Here is a 13057-nt window from a genome sequence, read left to right as displayed (position 1 = left end):
TATTGGGACTGTGATACATTTGATGCCAACTTGCTATTTTCTGTGCTACTATTATCTTATAATTCAAGGGTTTTGGGTTCCAGTCCTTGCGGGTTTTTTGTGCTGCAACATTTAGATATGCTTCAACACACCAAAGTCAAACAAAACAAAACAAAACAATTAAACAAACAGAAAACAGAACTTCAAGTGTAAAGTTTTCACCATGTGGATAAAGCAAGTATGGTTTTAGAGAGCAATGCATAGTTTTGAGGAAATAATTCTGTTCCTCCTCCAAAATATTAAAGTCCATTGAGGCTACACTGAAGAATGTCTTGGTATGAAACATCTAGAGATGCCACAGAAACTGTAGCATCTCTAAAACTATATATATATATACACTCACAACAACTTCTGTTCTCTGAACTAAACATCTGGCCTTATATGATCCTTTCCAAAAGGCAATCTTCCAGGACTGCCAGAGATGGTAAGATATCGTTTTTCCAGTGGATGAACTATCGACATGTCAACCAGCCTTCACTTCTGCCAGGTTTTCTGCTACCTATTTTGTTCTTTACCCAGTATATCCTTCAATCACTTCCTGTGTCTGCCTGCGTTGTTTGTTGTGGTACAGATCACTGAAAGCTTCTTGGCTTACCGGGGAAACAAACCAAAAAAAGAATAAAAAAAAAAAAAGCAATGACACAATCTAGAATCAGTCTCTGAATTCACATACAAGAAGGGTTTTTCTTTAACATCCAGAGCTGTTTATATCCATTCAAGAATTAATTTATAAATTTAGATGTCACTTTTTCCTATTAGACATCGACAAATGTCAAATTTGAAGCATTTCAAACTTATGGCATTTCTGTTGTGAGTTTGAAATGCTGCCTTGTGATGATTTCTGCAGGCTGTGAAAAGGATTGGTTCAAACATCATCACTGTTAACATAATTGAACACTTTTTCCTTAAAAATAAGGTGGCTTAAAAGAGACTAAAGTGTCCAAATTATTACATGTTTAATTCAAGCGGACACAGTTGGGGTCACATTGATGTATTCAGTTTATTGTTTAAAAAGTCAACGTTTATCATCCAGAGCGCATATGTTGAGCTTTAAGCTGGTTTATTGGGAGTAAAGCGTCGGCAGCGCGATAGTGTTTGTGCGTTCTTTTAGACTGGTCACAATTAGCACGTCTGTCTGTCTGTTAGGTTAGTGTTTTTGCCGTTTTGCCGTAGCTAAAGAAGCTATTTGTTGTCTTTCATTCACTAAGCAGTAACTGAACAGCTGCGTCAAAAAGGATTTAAGGTTGTGGGTTATTGTTTTTCTTTACTGAAGTTGATCACAAGTTTAACTTCTGATGGACGTGTAAACTGCTAAGTAGAGATTTAACTGTGTTGCATTGCCTTTGTACAGTTTTATTGTATTGACAAGGCAGTGTTTAGTCAACCACTAATTCTTCTGGTGGTGTCAGAATCAGAGCTCTATAAGAAAACCTTGAGCACATTTACTATCACACCTTGAAATTGACAATTGGAACAGAAAAACAAAACTAACCGCCTACATTTCTGTTATTCTGTTTTTGGCAATTCCTGCAAAGGATTATGAGTGCTTTTCACTGTCAGAGGCCTCCTCCAATCTTTGGTGACTTCAATGTTATCTTCCTCTACTCCTGTGGGGCTTTGTTATGGCACAGATGGGAGGGACTTCAGCGAGAAGAGTCACATTTTTTTTGTTCAGTTTGGAATTCCATTCACAGCACAAACGGCTCCTTATTAGTCCGAGTGACTGAAGAACATCAAATCAGCACATTTCAATAGACTCACTCTATCTGCAGAATTGGATTTTTGTTTGGTGAATCTCCAAAAGCGAAGAGGGTGACAGTTTGACCCGACATTCAGCTCACAGAGTTACAGGAATCAGATGGGATTTGTTTCTGTTTGGACCACTAACTGATAACTCTAATTACTCTGCTTTCTTTCTGTCTCTCTCTGGTTTCTTTGTCTCTGTCCTGCTGAACCTTGAAGGTCTATTTGCCCTTCAGTTTTGTCCACTTATTAATTTAAGCTTTTAAATAACGCAAATTTTCTTTAAAATAAAACCCTGATGCCAAAAAAAAATACAAAAACATACAAAAGCTAAATACTAAAGACAGCAGCTGGGTGAATGAGAATAGAAAAAGTCAATGTCATACATCTTCGTAAATTTGCTCAGTATTTAGAAATCCAGACATGTTTATTTCTTTGATGGACCTACATAAAAAGAAAGGCTATTGGTTAATTATTTTAATATTATTTGTTTTGAAAATCAGTAAATCTTCCTCATGGAGAATAACTGAGGATCAGCACTTAGCATGGTGAGGACCAGAATAGCAAGAAGCAGGGAAAACAACAACAGCTGATTTACTGAGAGCTGGTCAGGTAAAATGGACGTAGGTGAGTGAGGTGTAAGAGAAAGCAGGTAGCGACAAAACTCTCTGGGGGCAGATAGCAGGACAAGACATCAAACAAGAGAGACACAAAGAGCACAGCAAAAACCTGCAATTCAGCTGGACCAAACAAACACATTAACAAAGCAAGGCAACAATATTAAAAGCCAGAAGAAGAAATACCTGAACAAAACGCACAACTGGGACAACCACTAGTGAAGGTCGTCTTTCAAAAGCGATATATATATATATATATATAATCTTAAAAGAGGCTATGCCTTTTGGCTGTTTTTCCTTACAAACAACACATTGCAGATTTCTTCACAAATGACAGTGATTCTATTTTTATCTTCCGATGCTATTTTTGTACATTTCCAGCTGTCATTTTCAGTTTTCTATCATTCTATCCTTCTTTTTCTAACAACCACACACAAACCCAAAGTTCCCTTTGCGACCCGCCACGACCCGACTTTAATACATTTGTTCAAAGCATCTCAGTGGGACCCGCTTGGTCTCTGTGGTTTCAACAGAGGCAGTAAAGAATGAGGAGGGGGAGGTGAAGATGAAGGGTGTGAAGAAAGAAGACAGCCATCAGTCAGTGTTGGGAGGTGAGGAAAGGGGAGACAGGAGAATGTAGGAGGTGATGCTGGAGGGAAGTGATAAAAAAAAAAACGTAAGGTCCAAATAAGGATCTGAGAGGCTTTCAGAATGAGCACAGAAACAAAATAACATAGAACAAAGGTAAAAAAAAAATATATATATATATATATATATATAAATAACTACACAGGAAAGGTTAACAGATGTAAAGAAAGGCAAAATAGATAAAACATGTGGATGAAATGTGGGTGACTTGGGCCCAAAACCCAGGAAGTTATAAAATGAGGTAACAGATCCCTACAACATGAATGCAGACAGCTCTAAATCACACAGCTGCTTTATCGATTGACTTTGATTTTCACATCAGCAGCAGCAGGAGGGGTAACGGGAGGCAGGAGTCCAGTTTGAGGTGCAGCAGTGGCGATGTTAGCCAGACCTCTGTAAGGTGATCTGAACAAAATCAGTCAGAAAACGTCAATATCGACCCGTCTGGGTAACTTCAGATATGATGAGCTTAAGTGTAACAAATTAATTTCCATGTTCATAACAAATGGTTCTATTGTATGAAACCACGGCACAGGAAAGTGAGATTTCCTTTTACTCTCCAATACTTTTTCAAATCTGCACAGTCATGGCTGGGCACTAAATAACTATTTGATTTAGACCTGTTTTTGTTTGTTGTTCCATATAAACCTATAAACAAGGAGAATTCAAAACATACAACATACCTGTGATGAAAATCTTTAGATATTGGAATAATTTATCTGATTTTTTTTTACAGGTGAATCATAATCTGTAAGTGTAGCATTAAAATGCAACCTGAGACAGCAAAGACAAGTTTATGATTTAAAACTTTTGTTTTTATGTGCATAATAAATAAAGCTTAGCAATTACATATTATGCCCTTTTGTATTTCAGAAATATTTCACCTAAACAAAGCCTGTAGATAATTGTTTTGAATTTTACGTAATGCAAAATAATTAGTTTCGGTGTATTTTTTTAAAACAGTGTAAGTGTAGTCTCTCTCACCTGTGATCCATTTCCTTTCAAAGGAGCTTGTTCGTATTTCAGCTGATATATTTTTTTCTTTCATTTTTAAATCAAAAACCTTTTCTTTTTCATTTACCATTTACATTCTTTTTTTTTTTTAAATAAAACTAACCTAATTTGATCTTTTGCTCTTATCTTGTCAAGCAACTCTGGATGAGGAGTAGATGATGGTAAAGGTGGAAAAATCGAATACGGATGAACAGACCGCTGGTCATCACCTGTTAGATCACAGCTCCGTCTTTGTCCTGAAAATCAATGATCTCTGTAATGAAAGCAAACTGGCTTCTTGCTTTGACTGACTGTGAGAATTACGCAGCTACTGATCTGATTAATGTAAACTCCCTTGAGGTTGATCACACTGGTAATGTGCTTCATAAAACAATTTGTTGAACTGAAAAAAAAAAAAAAAAACGTCCAATAAAAATCGGTGATTGGATTTAACAAACATATGAGTAAATATATTTAAATAACTTTGAGTGGAGTCATTTATCCTTTGCTTCTTTGTGTTTTAGCTTAAGACACCGGGAACATATATTAACCACAAACTGCTGCCTCTTGAAGAGGGGAAACCAATTTGACTCTAGCTGGCACTTTAAAGACAATTTTATTTGCTTCAAGTTAAGAGTCCAATTTTTTAATGGAAGCAGGAGAAAACTCACATTTAAAAGTGCTTACTTGTGAGTGAAGAAGTAAGAGCTCCGGCAGCTTTACACAACAAAAGACGTAAACGCTCGCAAACAATTCGCAATGAAGAGCTGTTTCTAAGCAGCAACGTTTGCAAAAGCTCAAGCAAAGTGTAACTTTACAGTATGAAATTCAATAATTTGTTTCTCCGTCTTTGGATGCAGAGTTTTGGTGTTTTTCTGGCACAGGTCAAGGACAGTAGACAATAAGAGCAATTGCTTCGTATTTATTTTTTATGAATGTGTGCAGCAAGGCAGCGCACCTTCACATCCTTAAACAGTTCCTGTGGGGACTCAGCAGTCATAAAGCAGGAAAACCGTAAAAACCTGGAAAAGGAATTTTCTGTAATTGATAGGAATGTTATTATTCCCAGCTGAATGCGGGAAGCTTTTTGTTTAACTGCTGCAGGAGATTTTGGTGTCTTTACTTTTTTAATTTACTGTCATAAAAAGGAAATCCTCATACTAGAAATATTCTTGTCCATATCTTACAAAGAGCTTGTGGGAGGAGTCAGAAAACTTCTACATCAGCTTCACAATCCACTTTTAGACACACAAAAAAAAATCTGCAAAAATGATTTGATTTTCTGTGGGGAAACGAAAGGAAACATTTTAAAATAACATGGAGCCTCATCATCACTATTGAAAAAGATCAATCAATCAATCAATCAATCAATCAATCAATCAATCAATCAAATTTTATTTGTATAGCACATTTCAGCAGCAAGGCATTTCAAGGTGCTTTACATAATTAAAAAAACTAAATAAAAACAGCATGTGACATTGAATAAACAGTAAGAAAGAGACAGAGATTTTGAAAAAAAAAAGATAAAAACATACTTTGGTTACAGAATTTAAAATATCAACAAACATAGGATCGCTGCTTCCTGACATCATAAAATGCATCTAATATCTGACAAGGACACGTCCCGGACTCCAGAACCCTCCACTATCTTCGGCAGGCTAAAGAAACGACGTGACGCCAGCTGTCTTTATGAACTGAAGCCGTTAGCTGCACTTTGCTGCATCTGTCGCTAAACTCCTGAAAGGATGCAGAGACAGTGCAAATGTTTGCTGTGAGCTTAGTCAATAGACTCAATAAACGTTGTTTAAATGACTCTTGATGTGACCCATCTGTTGAACAGACGCTGAGGGAGAAAGTCGGATGGAACCCCGAACTCCAGATGGATTTCACCTTCAGTATCTCAAAAAGCTTTCTCTGTGAGCTCCATTCAGCTGCGGTTGCACCTTCAAACTAGAAGACATTAATTGAGAGTTGCATCGGTAGAGTAGCACTCATCATCAGAGGTCACTTTGGGATTCTGGCTGTTTTTTTTTTTTTACTGTATTGAGTATTCAAGTCTCATTTCTTGAAACAGTGTTTCTTGCAAAATTAGCACCAAATAAAATCAACGTAATTGAAATCAGTCACTCAAACACTCATTTCGTCCTGGTTACAGCAGCAGCCAGGAGGATTCATCACTCAGCTTCTCCATAAATCTTCAGGTTAGGTGAGAGACGGCACTCTTTGAAATGTCAGCCTCTTTTGTTGCAGACAGATAATTACTTTTAAATACCTCTTAGTCTTGTTTGTGTGTGTTGGAACCTCATCACATTCAGAGTGATCTGACGATATCAAAAAAAGAAGGGCTGCGGTAATCAGCAATCAACTCACCGATAGTATGGGAGACACGGGTTCAAGGTTAAATGTGTCCCAATAAATGGCCTGATTTATTAACATGTAAATCACTTCATTCTGAATCAGGACTGGAAATAGGCTGCAGCTTACATGAAAATGAAGTCATGGAGTCTTGATCCTAAATCACACTCTGATGCATTTCCTGAAAAAGTTTACGTCTTAATGAGGTAAGCATTTTTCAATTTAAGATGTCAGGAACTTAATGTGTTCTAATCAGGATAATTTATGAACATTAGTCTAACTTTGTATTCTTATTACATCAAGGTTGCTTAGAGTTGATGCAGTGTGAAGACAAATGTAGGGATGTTAATGTCACATTTGTTCAAAAGCGTTGATCTCTGACCAAATCCGGCCTCACAGTTTGTACCCAGTTGGGAATTTAGCAATTTGAACGTTTAATCAATAAATATATAGCTGTACTGTTTTTCCACATGCCCAGATCAAGCATAATGTCTGCAAACAGAATTATGCAGAAAGACAATTTGCAGTGCCTTAAAATTGAATGAAACCAATGGATAAATTTAATCTAGTTGCTGGTTTCATTGAATAAAAATAACTCCAATATGATTTATACAGGTTGTCTTCAGCCACTTGTTTCCTAAGCAAGCAGCTTAGGAAGCAAAATGCACCTTTGACTGGTTAACAACAACTCATTGACCCACTGGAAACTGGAGCAGAAATTAGACCATGAACATCACACTGTTACAAGACATTAATGATGATTATTTTGGAATTATATTTGTGAATACTTGGCCTGAGGCAGAGTCACATGGCATTCAGAGCGGCAGATTAGTGTTATTTGTTAAATAAATTAGAAAGCCGCACAATTAAATGACAAAAATAAAACTGAAATAAAAACTAGAAGTTTGCTTATGAAACACGCCGAAACGCCGTCAATTCACACCTTCTGAGGAAGAAGCAGTGGGCTTCCTCCACCGTTCGACATGAAAACACAAACACTATAAAGACATACATTTGAGAAATTTAGATGAATATAAATGTGCGACACCTTCTGTTGCTTTGCGACTTGTCCATTTGTCTCCATTAGAGTGTGCGCAGGGAATTAAGCTGTGCATCTGTCGCAGGTCATGTCTGAATCTATTGTTGGCACGCGGCATCACGGCTCATCTCAGCACAGCGAGAAGCGTGGAGGTTCAGCATCATCAAGACCACAAGACAGAGGGACGGGCATTAAATCATACAATGGTCTATAGTTTGTATGGCAGGTCAAATTTATGACACTTTGTCCCATGATCATATGTTGATCTAAATTTTAATAATAACAAAAAAAAATGAGAATGTATTCCCTTTTTGAATTTATCAATTCCATTTTGGCTCTAGCTATTTCCTTAGGATTATTATCCTGCTTTGAGATGTATCTCTACCTCAGTTTTCAGTAGGTTTTCTTCCCTGTATTGATTGTCATCAGCTTCCTTCTCCTTGGTGAACAATACTATGTTGTCCAATGTCATGTGCAGTTTTTATCTTCATCAAGAGGTTGAAAAAATGTAATTAAGTTTCATCTGACCATTTATCATTTGTTCTCTTCCCTACATGACTTGTGGCAAAGTTTTAAATCAATGAACTCCAACAAAAATGATCGAAACAAATGTTAAGATTTGTTCTGTTTGGTTTTACATGTGCTTTTCTCACTTAGTGCAATCATGTTATTCTTGACAAAGCACTTTTTCTGGATGACTCAATCATTTATTGGTATATTTCAACATAGAACAACCCATGGAAAATATTAGAATTTCTTCACCTCCTTTCTTTCACAACCATGAAAATCCCTCTTATTGGCAAATTGAACAGTACGTTTCCATTTGCATTTGTCAGATTGCCGTTGATGGCGAAAGACAGGAAGAAATATTGTGAACTCTGGGAAAAGTGTCTCTTTGCTCAGCAGAAGCTGTCAGAGTAGAGAGGGAGAGTTGAGAGAGTTGTTCTGCTCCAGCGACAGGAAAATGCCACCGAACTGCTCTGCTTCCCTGCTCATAAATACTCTCAAGGACCGCAGCTTTACTACAAGTCAATAGCTTCTGTTTGCAACTTACACAGGCGGGTCGAGAAACGCACATGCAGTCACACACACACACACACATAAAAAAACACACATCAGCAAAATACGCAGATGCATGCTGTCAAAATATAAATCAACAATCACAGCACAACATAAACACAAGTGCCAGACCAGCAAAAAGAACCGGAGGGATAAATATGGGGGGGGGGTGGGCTGGGGCTGATGGAGCCGTAGGTAAATCTGTCCAAAAGGAGCAAGGAGGGGGGAGACACGATGGGTGGGAGATTAGAACACGAGTCTTCATTTAAAAGAACTGCTTCGCCACAAAGGGAACTTTTCCTGCCACAACTTCTTTAAACAGCCCCATCAGCAGCAGAGGAGGAGGAGGAGGAGCTGTGGAGAGTTTAAAATACAAACACTCCACATCGGCTGAAAGTAACGCAAAACACAGAGCCGGTTCAAACTGAAGGCTTTTTTCAGATGATGCAAGGAATTTCAGACACTCCAGCTAATGTTAATCTGCTGTTTTGGCACTTAAGTTAAACACCAACTTATCTGTTCACTGCCTTTCCCTTGACTCTTTTCATTATATTTTAATTTTTAGTGTTTCTTTATAGTTCTTGTAAGCATTAAAGTGTAATTTTTGTTCACAATTTGGCCAGACTTTCACACACCTTTCCAAAAAAAAAAAAAAAGAACAGTGTGAAGTGAAAGATGAGACAGTTTATTTCCATCTCAATGCGAGGCTCCTGCTCTCCAAAAGGGTATTAAATTCAACCTGCTGCTGTTACACCATTGAAACACCTAATGAACCAAATAGGCTCTTTGACTATCCCACCTGAAGGCCTAACATTGCACTGCTCCTCTGTCCTCAGGCCAGGCTGTGGATGTGTTTTGAATTTAGTTGCTGTGCTATCAGATACACTAATCAACACAGAGAGAAGCCAGGTGTAAAATATTTGCTGAATTGTTTTGGGGAGGAAAAAAAAGAAAATATTGAAGATTGTGGATTTTCCTTTTAGGTGTTCTTCTATGTCTGAAAAATGGCAGCCATCATCATTTTAACCAGTATTTTAAAACCTTGAGGTTATTAAAAAGAAACGTTTTGAAAACTGAAAAGTCAAATCTTTTCCACAGGTTTTGCACCCCTCTTGGATTAAGTTTTCATTTTTATTTCTGTACGAGTTTAAGAGTTGTAATAAGATCATCCAACAAGCTGTCCAAAAAAAATAAATAAATAAAAAATAACAGTAGTGTTCACACCATTTAGCAGGCAAGAGGAGATTACACTCGACAGGGAACACCCTTCGACTGTCAAGACAAGTGGTTTGGAAAATAAGGTGTTGCATCGATTGCACACTGTTATCATCCTCCTCTTCTTATACTGAAATGGACGTTTTACATCTCTAACCTTCTTCCTTTAGTTGATCAAAAGAATATACGTTATGTCAGCTGGTAATTTATGTGACAATGTGATGCTTTAGAAAGGAAAGAAGAACTGTAGAAATGTATATTTGTCTGGGATCAGACAGGCTTTCAAAGAAAGAAAATAATGGGGAACATTAAATTTGACTCCTGCACACAAAAAAAAAAAAAACACAACTCATGCACTTTGCTGAATGAAAATGAAATAAAAGGAATAAAATAAAACATGGCCGAGTCAGAAATCTTTATCATTTGCCCATTATTTTTGCTTTTGGTGATGTAACCAGATTTGCTTACTAGGTTTGTGAAATATTTCTGTGCCATTTCCATCTCAACCCTACTGTTATGTTGCAGGTCAAATTGACCCGTTTTAAAGTTTAAAAATAGTTGGAAGTATTTATTTTCTTTTTTTGCATGAAACTTTTTCTATTTGTCTTAATAGGTGCACTCTACACAGAACTACTGTTTGGGTCAATTTGACCCAGCAGTCAAGTTGAGGGATAAGAAAGAAAAATAAAAAGTCCACTTCTATTTGTTTCCTTGCAGCTATGAACCATGTGTCACTACACACACACACACACAAGCCCACTTTCTCACTACACTTTACTTCACTAGGAAACTGCGAGAAAACAGGTGTTCATACAGTTTTTGACAGGAACATTTTCTGTTCCTGTTGGCAAACTCCACCCACACTGAGTGACACTCAGCAGAAGTGGGGGGGAAACATAAATACTCTCTGCATGACTCATTTGTCTTGATTTTAATCAGCGGGCCAATTTGACCCAGAACAGAATATGTGTCTCAAGTTCAATTATAATGATCACCCACTGAAAAAAAAATCTAAATCAAAATGTAATATAAAAAAAATTACTACAGATTAATTTCAAGGAAATTAATGGGATTTTTTTGTGTGTGTCTAGGTTTTTTTTTTCATGAGTAAATTGTCATCAATGATCCTTTATTTGTGAGAAATAAAAACAATGAAATTGCACAAATATTGATTGAATATTGATTGAAATGGTATTGGAGTTAATAATCAGATACAAAAATGTTTTGGAGGAATTTCTTTGGTTTCTGACACTATTGCATGATCTCTTTACGGGTCAAATTGACCCATGAACATTATTAAACATTAACATTAACACCTCAGAAATGAACATAACAGGAGGGTTAAATGAATTCAATGTAAAAGGAAAAAAATTTATATACATATTATATCTTTTATTTTTTGTTTTAATTTTGATAATTGTATTCATCAAATTATATCAATTCGATAGATTCATTTGACAGGGCAATGGATTTTTAAGCATTTATTTCTGTTCATTCTGATGGTTGTGGCTTACAGGTAAAAGCCAAAATATTACTTCTCAGAAAAATTGGATACTATATAAGTAGAGTTGTGAAATAAGGAAAATAATATGGAGATGTGTTAATATGTTATGGCAATCATGAGGAAGGTTGCTAACTGGATAGCTCCCCAGAAGGCAGTAACTTTCACCAGGGTAGAAATCAAAAGCTCAGTGCTAAAGAAGCTGGCTTTTTATGGGGAGCCATATTCAGGCATATTAATGGAAATCTGAGTCGATAACATTTCCAATATGGAATGCAACTGTTGCATTCCAGAGACCCAGTCAGAAGCATCTTACCGTGCTAAAGAGTACAAGAACTTGCTCAGAGCTGTGAAGTTTTTCTCTTGCTTTAGGCCATAATTACTAAAATGAACCGAAAAGAGTACTTGAAATACATAACACAGTGAAATGAATCTACAAGTATGTCAGATTGAATTTCTGAATTGAGTTGCTGAAATATTTTTGAAAAACGTGTTTAATTTATTGAGATGAGGCTTTAATTGATGTACGCTTGAATAAAGGTCAATGGCTTGAGTGTAGCTTGAAACCCTTTACTCGAGCATCACTACTGAAGAGAATCTGTGCATTATGCAGCCCCTTGGTTTTAGATCCAGTCACTGACTGACAGAGTTGATAGATTTGCTCTTTTTAAAGCAAATTATTCCTAAGCAAAAATATTTTAACCTTTTCGACTCGTCTGTAATGTTGGGTTCTCAAAAGAAACCATAAATCAGGAACCATTTGCATGACTTTGGAGAAGAAAAGCTGCCGCTTGGTGGCAGCCACAGCAGGATTATCGCTCTGAACATCATGCCTCGCCGTTGTCCTTCAGCTTGTCACCAGCAGTGGAAACGTGTCTGGAGGACCAAACTGGTTCGATTCCCTCGGCCCATCTGATCGCCTCCATCACAGCTTGGCCTTCATATCCACGTTACTTACAGCTCAGTAGGTCCCAGCGGCTTGGAGCTGCCTGCTGGTGGGTGGAAGAGAAAGAGGAGGAGGGAGATGTTTGAATGTGAAGACAAAAGGAAACGGGAAAAAAAAAAAAAAAAACACTGCCTGACTCTGGATCCAAGTCGGCTGGTATTTTTAGCCAAAGCAGCCATAATTACCCGGGCAACGTCTAACAAAATTGTTCAGGCTCGGCTGGGCAATTAGGCCAGGCGGAGCAGCTAATGGAGAGAGAATTACACAGACCTTTCCCCCATTAGCCCCCATTTACAACAGGAAATTTACTGGAGTGTATGGACCAGGCATGACTTCTAAACCAGATTACAGCTCTGAAACCCCTCCAGCCCTTCATCCCTCCCTCTTTCTGTTTTTCACACAGGGAAAAGTAAATTCTTCCAAAAGAATTGGGACAACCAATAATGAAAACCACTCCAACTACTGAAGGTGAAATAATGTTTGAAAAACAACTTCAGTTATTTCAAAGAGAATCAGGAGATGAGTTTACGCCGTTTCCCTTGAATGGAACAGAATAATGGTTTGCATTGTTATGAAGTGCCGCCTTGTCTAAAATAAACACCTGCAACTAGATGATTGTGGCGTTTGCTTATTAAGGGGCACTTTACTGACGCTTTGCAACTTTTTCAAAGACTGAGCGAGAAAAAAACCAATTACTAGTAAATGAATGTGGCATCAAAAGAAAATAAAACTGCTGTTTCCTCTGTGAGGAGGGGAAGGAAAATAATAAAATCACTCAGGACGGTAAATAATTTGATAGGCAAAGAGCGTTATAGAATTTACATATTTACAACCTCCTCCAGTTTGGACCACAGCGGAAAATTCTCATCTACTTCCCTTCTGTTATCAGGGTCTTTAAACTT

At 37.3% G+C, this 13057-nt stretch overlaps 1 long non-coding RNA gene across 1 annotated transcript in view; it reads right to left on the bottom strand.

Moving 5' to 3' along the window:
* Positions 1-1448: 1448 nt before the first annotated feature.
* The window catches only part of LOC145553125 (uncharacterized), a 123419-nt gene continuing 111810 nt past the window's right edge, over positions 1449-13057 (bottom strand). The window contains exon 3 of the long non-coding RNA XR_014089344.1: positions 1449-12201. This is a non-coding gene — a long non-coding RNA (uncharacterized LOC145553125). The remainder of the gene's footprint in view (positions 12202-13057) is intronic.

Source organism: Poecilia reticulata, chromosome 10, assembly GCF_904066995.2.
Source record: "Poecilia reticulata chromosome 10, P_reticulata-male-v2, whole genome shotgun sequence".
Classification (NCBI taxonomy): Eukaryota; Metazoa; Chordata; class Actinopteri; order Cyprinodontiformes; family Poeciliidae; genus Poecilia; species Poecilia reticulata.
Note: the sequence above shows the minus strand (reverse complement) of the source record. Positions and strands in the feature narration are given on the sequence as shown.